This window comes from Amblyomma americanum, chromosome 3 (genome assembly GCF_052857255.1).
Source record: "Amblyomma americanum isolate KBUSLIRL-KWMA chromosome 3, ASM5285725v1, whole genome shotgun sequence".
Lineage (NCBI taxonomy): Eukaryota > Metazoa > Arthropoda > Arachnida > Ixodida > Ixodidae > Amblyomma > Amblyomma americanum.
Genome location: NC_135499.1, coordinates 80,673,531 through 80,683,153, shown reverse-complemented (window position 1 = coordinate 80,683,153; position 9,623 = coordinate 80,673,531).

The following is a 9,623-nucleotide window of genomic DNA, read 5'->3' as shown; positions in this document are numbered from 1 at the left end:
CCCGTTCTTCTTTCCCGCTGGTGTTTTACAAACATGCATCCATTGTAACTTGCCCAGTTCAGCATCCTTGTGTTGCTGCTAGAAGCTCGCAATGTTTGAGGGGGAATTTGCTTCTTTTGCTAACGATTAGTGTCCAGAATTTTAAATGATTGAAGTCTACCCCTGGGCTTCGGCACCATACACTGGCCCTGAAAGGAAGCGCGCTAGAGACAGCTTGATCTCTTTTTACTCCTACAAATTCGTGTTTAGAGTGCAGGGCACAAGGTAATGACAAGGTAGAAAAATGGTCAGAATGGAAAAGATTTCGAGTGAAATCGCAGATAACGCACTCCTGCCGCAGATAACGAACCATATCACCATACACGCTAGCCATAACAAGCCCTATCATTGCATAAACTGTCAACCACAATAGTAATCGCGCCTCAAATGTGCCTGTTAGTTATGTGTGCGCACGCGATGTATGATAACAAATGGGGCCTCATTGTTAGGCCTTTCTAGTCAAGGAAAATCATCTTCCTCAGAAATGTATGCTTAGTGCTTGAAAGGAGCAAATAGTGCGCCCGGAAAACCATATCCATCCACCGCGTATCATTCGTACTTCTCGAAGCCTCTATGAGTGTTTCGACGAAAACATGGAACGGTAAAAAAGACATGCTTTGTACGGCAACCCATGGAAAAGGCAGGAAAGCGTTAAGTCACCCAACCCCTCTTGTTTTAACCTTTACTAATTGCGAGGTAGTTTTTTGGCATGGATGTAGTCAATGCATGGATGTAGTCAATGCGATTAGGCGTGCCAGCCATGCATCACTCCGCTGCACGTCACTCTTGCACCTCGAGGTCTCGTTGATGGGCTGAACAGAAATGTAGTAATATATGAAACGAAGTGCAGGATGTTGCCAGACACGGTATTTGAGCTGTGTCACAACAATAGATCCTTGCCTGTACATTTCGCATATCGCTATTTCACGGGTGCGGAAAAAGGCAGCGCGAAGAGGCGCGGCTTTGGCATCGTTGCGCGCTATGTATGAAACAGAGTATACCTGTACTTTTACCCTCCTCCTCCTCCATAAAATAATATACATTTCAAGAACGCTACTAGTACGAGAATAAACAAAAATAATTAAATAAGGAACGCCATGAGGTTAGTCAGCCAGTGGTAGGTGGTGGAGGACAGGGCAAGAGAGTAAAATCTACCCTACTACAAAAATGTATTTATGTCTATCCGACCTAACGCAACCCCATTTATATATATATATATATATATATATATATATATATATATATATATATATATATATATATATATATATATATATATATATATATATATATATATATATATATATATATATAAAATGCCATGCGACTGTGCCTTCAGCAAAGTAAACAAAAGCTATCGTGTTCTCACCAGTTTGGAATGAAGCACTGTTAGGCCTGGAAGTGCGGTTGCGCGGGCTTGTGGCCTTGGGTTGCCACGTCTAGCCTGAAGACCAGGCCCAGATAGTTGCTTCGGATGTCCGGCGACGAGCCAGTCACAAGCAGTAGAAGCCGAGTTAACGACTCACACAGAACGTTCGGGTCGAACAATTTCAGCTGGCCAGCACCGTCTAGTACAAGTATGATGACTAACCGCTCAGACCAGCCTGAATGCTTCGCGTGTTTTACAGGTGCGGGCATCCTGCGTCGAGCACGAGTAAATCCAACCTATTTACAATAGGAGCCGTAATGAGTATTTTAATCTCTTAGTCTGTGGCAAAAAGAGGAACTTGTAGTTAGCCTTTGTTCCGGTTTCTTACCCTTCTGCTTGACGAATATTCAGAGCTCGAAGAGCTGCAGCCGAGCCTAGGGCTCATTTGGAACGGGAGCTCATTCGGGTCTTGGCGTTCTGGCGCGTTCTCTGTAGCCTACGACTTCCTGACGTCAGCTGCGGCAGCCTCCACCAACATCGCTTAGTAGCCCTGCTCCTTTTCGTTGTTCGTTTGCATTCAGTGATCTCTGCCTTCCTCCATTCCCTCATCTCTACCTTCCTCAGTCGCAAGCGCAACTAGTGATGCTTGTTAAATTTGTTTCACGTATGTAGCATGCAGCATCACTTGATGTGTGCGCCGACCAACGTGCTGTGCTGTCCAGATAGGTGCAATGCCTTAAGGATTTCTTCCTTTCCTCGCCTGCTTGGAAGCTGCTTCGTTAATGTGATGAAATAAACTTGACATCATGCGATTGCTCGAGGAGGCTATGACGTAGCGAAGGTCATCATCATCACAAACATCATCACAAACTGCCCACCGGGTTGTGAGCAACCCGCGCAGCATGGCATGTGAAAAATAAATTTTTTGAATTAAATTCCATTCAATTGTCTCTCCCACGGTGGCACATCACATTATGCGCTTTCTAGTCCTGTTTTATTCATAAAACTGGTGCAACCAGCAGTCATTTGTGCTTTCTGGCATGAAGTGTGCGCGATCATCTTGAATACTTGGTTCGCAGCTGCCGCAATTGTAATACACACCGCCCGACATTATAAACTATTTTAGGACTCAGCCAGGACAGCGCCCTACGCCTGGAGCATGTACTTCTAAATGTGATTCGACTTCGGCTGCGCCTGGGACAAAAGCCCTGCTAACTTTCCTTGAGGGCACGGGTTTGAACCACACCCTTTGAATATCCAGCAGTGCGTGATTATGACTACAATCACTGTGTGATTATGATTATATTATGCAGTTTGTGATTATTATTATACTATTATGAGAGAGGCGCAGCGATGGCATAGAGGTAGAGCGTCCGCCACTCGTGCAAGATGACAGGGTTAAAATCCTGGTGCCGCGCAATTCTCCACCGGGTTTGAAAAAAAAAAATCCGCGTGTCGATGGAATTGCATAATCAGGCCTGGGTTGAGGCTTGATCTCGGTGACCAGAACGGACAACGCAGTCCCTCACCAGAACAGGATTTGGCCACCATGGTGTAGTACTAGGCCAAAACCTATGAACAAACCAATCAACCCTCGGTCCTCAGCCCCAGCGGCTGCGGAACAACTGACCACGGCGGCGGTCAGACCTGTGACGCAGCGGAGGGTGCTAAGAATTTCTGGCTCCGGACAGGTCGCCATTGGAATCTGAACCTGGCAAAGTTTAACGCTAGAACTTTATCTAGTGAGGCTAGCCTAGCAGTGCTGTTCGAGGAACTAGCGGGAATTAAATGGGATATCATAGGGCTTAGTGAAGTGAGGACGACTGGTGAGGCGTATACAGTACTAAAGGACGGGCACATACTGTGCTATCGCGGATTAGCGGATAGAAGAGAACTAGGTGTGGGATTCCTCATTAATCAAGATATAGCTGGCAACGTAGAGGAGCTAAATAGTATTAACCAGAAAGTAGCAGCTATTGTAATTAGGCGCAAAAGGAGGCACAAGCTGAAAGATGTGCAGGCCTACGCGCCTACATTAAGCCATGATGACAAGACCGCTGAAGGTTTCTGTGAAGACGTGGAATCGGCAACGAATAACGCAAAATCATAGTGCACAGTACTAATGGGCGACTTCAATGCGAAGGTGGGCAAGAAGCAGGCTGGCGACCACGCGGTAGGCGACTATGGGATAGGTAATAGAAATAGCAGGGAAGAGTTATTAGTCGAATTCGGAGATAGAAATAATTTACGGATCATGAATACCTTCCGCAAACGAGAAAACAGGAACTGGGCCTGGAAGAGCCCCAGTGGTGATACAAAAATGAAATCGACTTCATACTATGCGATCAACCTGGCATCGTTCAGGATGTGGCCGTCCTCGGAAAGGTGCGCTGTAGCGACCACAAAATGGTAAGGTATCGATTTTGCTTAGACTTGAAGAGCGAACGGAAGAAGCTAGTGAAGAGGAAGTCCATTAACGAGTTAGAGGTAAGAGGGAAAGTACAGGAGTTCAGGATATCACTGCAAAACAGATATTCGGCTTTAACTGAGGAAGACCATATTGATGTTCATACAATTAACTATAATCTCACAGCCATCATTACGGAGTGCGCAGTAGAAGTAGGCGGTAGGACAGTTCGGCAGGATGCCGGAAAGCTATCTCAGGTGACGAAAGATCTGATTAAGAAATGCCAATGCATGAGGGCGTCTAACCCTATACCGACTGAATAGAACTGACAGAGCTATCGAAGTTAATAAATAAGCGCAAGGTAGCCGACATGAGGAAGTTTAATATAGAGAGAATCGATCATGCTCTAAAGAATGGAGGTAGCCTAAAAGCGGTGAAGAGGAATCTAGGCCTAGGTAAAGACCATATGTATGCGTTAAGAGACAAGGAGGGCAATGTCATTAGCAATATGGATAAGATAGCTAACGTAGCCGAGGTATTCTACACAAATCTGTACAGTAGCCAATGCAATCAAAGTGTTAATGAGAGAGACAGTAGCGCACAGCAATGCGTTATCGCTCCAGTACGAAAGAGGAAGTAAAGACAGCCTTAGGAGCAATGGAAAGGGGAAACGCAGCTGGGGAGAATCAGGTGACAGCAGATCTGTTGAAGGATGGGTGGGGAGATCGTGCTAGAAGAACTAGCCACCCTGTATACGCAATGCCTAATGACTTCGAGCGTACCAGAAGCTTGAAAGAATGGAAACATTATCTTAATTCATAAGAAGGGAGACGACAAGGACTTGAAAAATTACAGACTGATCAGCTTACTATCCATTTGCCTACAAGGTATTTACTAAGGTAATCGCTAATAGAGTAAGGGCCATCTTAGACTTTAATCGACCAAATGATCAGGCTGACTTTCGTAAAGGAAATTCCACAATAGATCATTTTCACACTATCAGTCAGGTGATAGAGAACTGCGCAGAATATAACCAACGGCTATATATAGCCTTCATTGAGTACGAGAAAGCATTCCACTAAGTGCAAACCTCAGTGGTCACACACGCATTGCGTAATCAGGATGTAGAAGAGCCTTATGTCAAAATACTGGAAGATATATATAGCAACTGTACAGCTATTATAGTCCTACAAAAAGTCAGCAATAAAATTCCAATAAGGACGGGTGTCAGGAAAAGAGACACGATCTCGCCAATGCTATTCATCTCCTGTTTCAGGAGGAAATCCGACGCCTAAATTGGGAACAGTTGAGAATAAGAGTAAATGGAGAATACCTAAATAATCTGCGATTCGCAGATGACGTTGCCTTGCTGACTCACTAAGCGGGGAACTGCAAATCATGATCAATGAGTTAGACAGGCGGAGCAGAACGCTGGGTCTAAAAATTATCATGCAGAAAACTGAGGTAATGTTCAACAGTCTAGAGAGATAACAGCAGTTCACAATTGGCAGCAAGGGCATGGAAGTGGTAAAGGAATACGTCTACTTAAGGCAGGTAGTGACAGCTGATCCGGTTCATGAGAGGGAAATAACTAGAACGATAAGAATGGGGTGGAGCGCATATGGCAGTTTCACTCAGATCATGAATGGCAGTTTACCAATTTCCCTCAAGAGAAAAGTGTAGAACAGCTGTATTTTACCGGTACTTACGTACGGGGCAGAAGCGTGGAGGCTAGCGAAGAGTTCAGCTTAAGTTAAGGACAGCGCAGCGAGCCATGGAAAAAAAATGGTGTAACGTTAAGAGACCGGAAGCGGGCAGAGTGAGTGAGGGAACCAACGCGGGTTAATGACATCCTAGTCAAAACGAAGAAATGTGCTTGAGCAGGGCATTTAATGCGACGGCAAGATAACCGCTGGTCCTTAAGGGTAACGGAGTGGATTCCAAGAGAAAGTAAGCGTAGGAGGGGGTGGCAGAAGGTTAGATGGGCGGGTGATATTAAGACGTTTGCAGGCGAAGGGTGGATCCAGCTGGCAAAGGACAGGGTTAATTGGAGAGACATTGGAGAGGCCTTTGCCCTGCAGTGGGCGTAGTAAAGCTGATGATGATAATGTTGATGATGTAATTATGAGAGCGCGAATGTTGTGTATGACTGAATTCCCTTTAACATTTCTTTTCCCCTTTTATCTAGAGTAGGAGGTGACGTTAGCTATCATGCACACTTCTCCTTTCTTCATTAAAATGTCGCTCTCTCTCATGATTTGCTTAACCAGACAAGTGGCTGATTGGCCGCGAAGCCGACGACGTCACAAGGTCTCGCCTCTTCCCTTGCAGCCTGAAAAGGGAGAGACAAGCAGGTTTCGATCGGTTCGTTGGAAGGTGTCGACGGAATCTGGGCCACCAACATGGACGAAGACGCAGAAGAGAGGTATGAAGGGGAACTGGACGAAGGTATACTGTCAGCGTGATTATGCGCGTTTCAATGAATATACATTGATAGTGACCGCGTTGTCCACGTTGTATGTCTTGGCCTCCCAAAGGGTTCCTCTGCATCAGGAACAGTAGCGGAGGCAGGATGTCTCCCACTAGAGGTAATTGCCGCCCAGGAAACTATGCGTACCCATCTCCGCCATGTCCTGCAAGGGAAGAAGCACTTCCTACACCGTGTCCACCTAACTCACAGCAACTCTAGCTTTGGCCAGGCAGTGCAGCTCCTGCCCCTTCCTACTATTAATCAGCCTCAGAAACTACTACCTCTGGCCTTTCCTCCATGGACACTCTCTCCTCTAAAGGTGAAGAAGTCTGTTCCAGGTGTGAATGCAAAGAGCCGCATGCCACAGGCAGCACTTCTGCAAGCTACTCTCGCCTACTTAATCGAAGAATATACGCAGCACACCCATATCTTCACCGATGGTTCAACTACTAAAGAAACTTCTTCTTGTGGCCTTTATGTGCCCTCAACAGGCCATGCCCTTTCATACCGGCTGCAGCGGAGGACCTCCTCTACAACATCTGAGCTTCACGGCATTAAGGAAGCTGTTTCTTACATCCTGCGCCGATCCGCCGGCCGTTGGGTTATCTTCACCAATTCAAAAGCATCTCTGCAGATCCTGGCCAACCTGCTGAAGAAAACGAATCACCAGCCAGTTTCCCTGGACATTGGGTATATCCATCATTTAGCTATTGCCGCCGGCCACTGCATAACATTTCAGTGAGTACCTGCTCACTGTGGCATTATGGCTAATGAAAAAGCAAATGAAGCGGCCCGTAAGGGCCATCAACATTAGAGATACATTCGAAGTTTTCTCACGAAATCTGATGCGTCCCAAATGGCTAAAAGTTTTGCGTACGAAGAAACGCATCGGCTTTGGAGTTTGCCGAGACATCAGTACCAATTTCTTCACTCAATCGACCCACAATTTAGATCAAGACTCTCACCCAGAATTCCTCGACAACTCGAAACACTTTATCACCGACTTCGTCTGAATGCTGCATATTGTCACGTAGTGGTGACGGCAGTCAAAGCAGCGATGAAGACGGACGAAAGGGTCTTCTAAAAGAACTGTTTATTGGGATGACTTGCACCCAAAATGGACTGAATCACTCGGCGGCGGCGAAGCGACAAGCGTGCTCGGCGGTCGTCGAACAGAATGCCCGCCGCTGTCGGCCGTGCTCAATTTAAAGCTGATAGCGAACAATCAAGATAAAGGGCGCAAAGCTACTAGAACATTCCGGAACAACGTAGAATCAGCTTTGCCTGGCTGCGATCAATCGAGATAAATCTAGTCGCGTCTTGCGTCGCTAACAAAGCGATAAGGTGGTGTCGCGGCAGATTTGAAAAACGAACAAACACTGCAAATATTGGCGGCATTACTCCCCTCTCAAAGAAGCATCGACCCGATGCATTAAAACAAATAATGCGACTAGTAAGGGAAAAAAACAGATCTTGCGAAAATAGAGCATGGAAATGCAGCGGCCTTTAGCGCGCATAATACGGCTTCAGACGGACTACATGGACAACTTCTGGTCGTACGCGGCGTCGCTGGGATGCAGTCACTGCGTCAGGGATGACTTCATAATCCAGTTCACCCAGCCGACGAAGAACCTTGTACGGGCCGAAATAGCGGCGCAAAAGCTTATCACTCAATCCACGGCGGCGAATGGGCGTCCACACCCAGACTTTGTCTCCTGGCTTGTATTCCGCGTTGCGTCTTCGTAGGTTGCAGCGTCTGGCGTCGGACCGCTGCTGATCTTTGATCCGTAATCGGGCAAGCCTTGGAGCTTCTTCTGCGCGTTGAAGGTAGGCGGCAACGTCGACGTTCTCTTCTTCTGTAACGTTGGGCAGCATGGCGTCTAGCGTGGTCGTGGCCTCCCTGCCATGGACGAGCCTAAAAGGCGTCATCTGGGTGGTCTCCTGCACTGCGGTGTTGTAGGCGAAGACGACGTAAGGCAGGATGACATCCCAGGTTTTATGTTCGGCATCGACATACATAGCGAGCATATCGGCGATGGTTTTGTTCAGGCGCTCGGTCAGTCCGTTGGTCTGCGGATGGTATTCAGTTGTCCTCCGGTGGCTGGTTTGGCTGTAGCGCAGGATGGCTTGCGTGAGCTCCGCCGTAAATGCTGTTCCTCTGTCCGTGATGAGCACATCGGGGGCGCCGTGTCGAAGAATGCACTCCACGAAAAATTTGGCCACTTCTGCTGCTGTTCCGTTCGGTAGGGCTTTCGCCTCGGCGTGGCGGGTCAGGTAGTCGGTCGCTATGATGATCCACTTATTTCCAGATGTTGACGTTGGAAAAGGGCCAAGCAAGTCCATGCCAATCTGCTGAAAGGGTCTTGAGGGAGGTTCAATGGGGTTCAGAAATCCTGCTGGTCGTGTGGGAGGAGTCTTTCGTCGCTGACAATCTCGGCATGTTTTCACATAGTGTGCGACATCGGCAGACAGTCGGGGCCAGTAATACTTATCTTGAATGCGGCGGAGAGTGCGAGTAAACCCGAGATGTCCAGCTGTCGGCTCGTCGTGTGAAGCCTGTAGAACTTCTTCGCGGAGACAAGTAGGTACAACAAGGAGGTAGGCTGTTTTGTTCGCTGTAAAGTTCTTCTTCACAAGGACCTCATTCTGCACACAGAAAGAAGACAGTCCTCGCTTGAATGAAGCGGGGGGTGAAGAAACCTTGCCTTCCAGGTACTCGAGGCCTTTTAGGTTGGGGTCCGAGCGTTGCTGCTGAGCAAAAGAGCTTGCGCTGATGGGTCCCAGAAAGGCGTCCTCATCGTCGTCCAGCGGCGGTGCATCTACAGGGGCTCGTGAGAGGCAATCGGCGTCAGTGTGCTTGCGTCCGGACTTGTCAACGACGGTGACGTCAAGCTCCTGGAGACGCAGACTCCATCGAGCGAGTCGGCCAGAGGGATCCTTCAAATTGGCAAGCCAGCAGAGCGCGTGGTGGTCGCTGACCACCTTGAACGGCCGTTCGTAGAGGTAGGGGCGGAATTTCGACGTAGCCCAGATGATGGCAAGGCACTCCTTCTCAGTGGTCGAATAGTTAGCCTCGGCCTTGGAAAGGGAACGGCTAGCGTATGCGATGACCTTCTCCAGCCCGTCACTTTTTTGAACGAGAACGGCGCCTAGTCCCACGCTGCTTGCGTCGGTATGAACTTCAGTATCGGCGTTTTCATCAAAATGCGCAAGGATCGGTGGGGACTGTAAACGACGCTGAAGTTCCTTGAAGGCTTCTGCTTGCGGCGCTTTCCATTTAAACGGAACGTCTGCCTTCGTCAGCTGGGTCAGGGGCTCGGCGATGCGCGAAAAGTTTT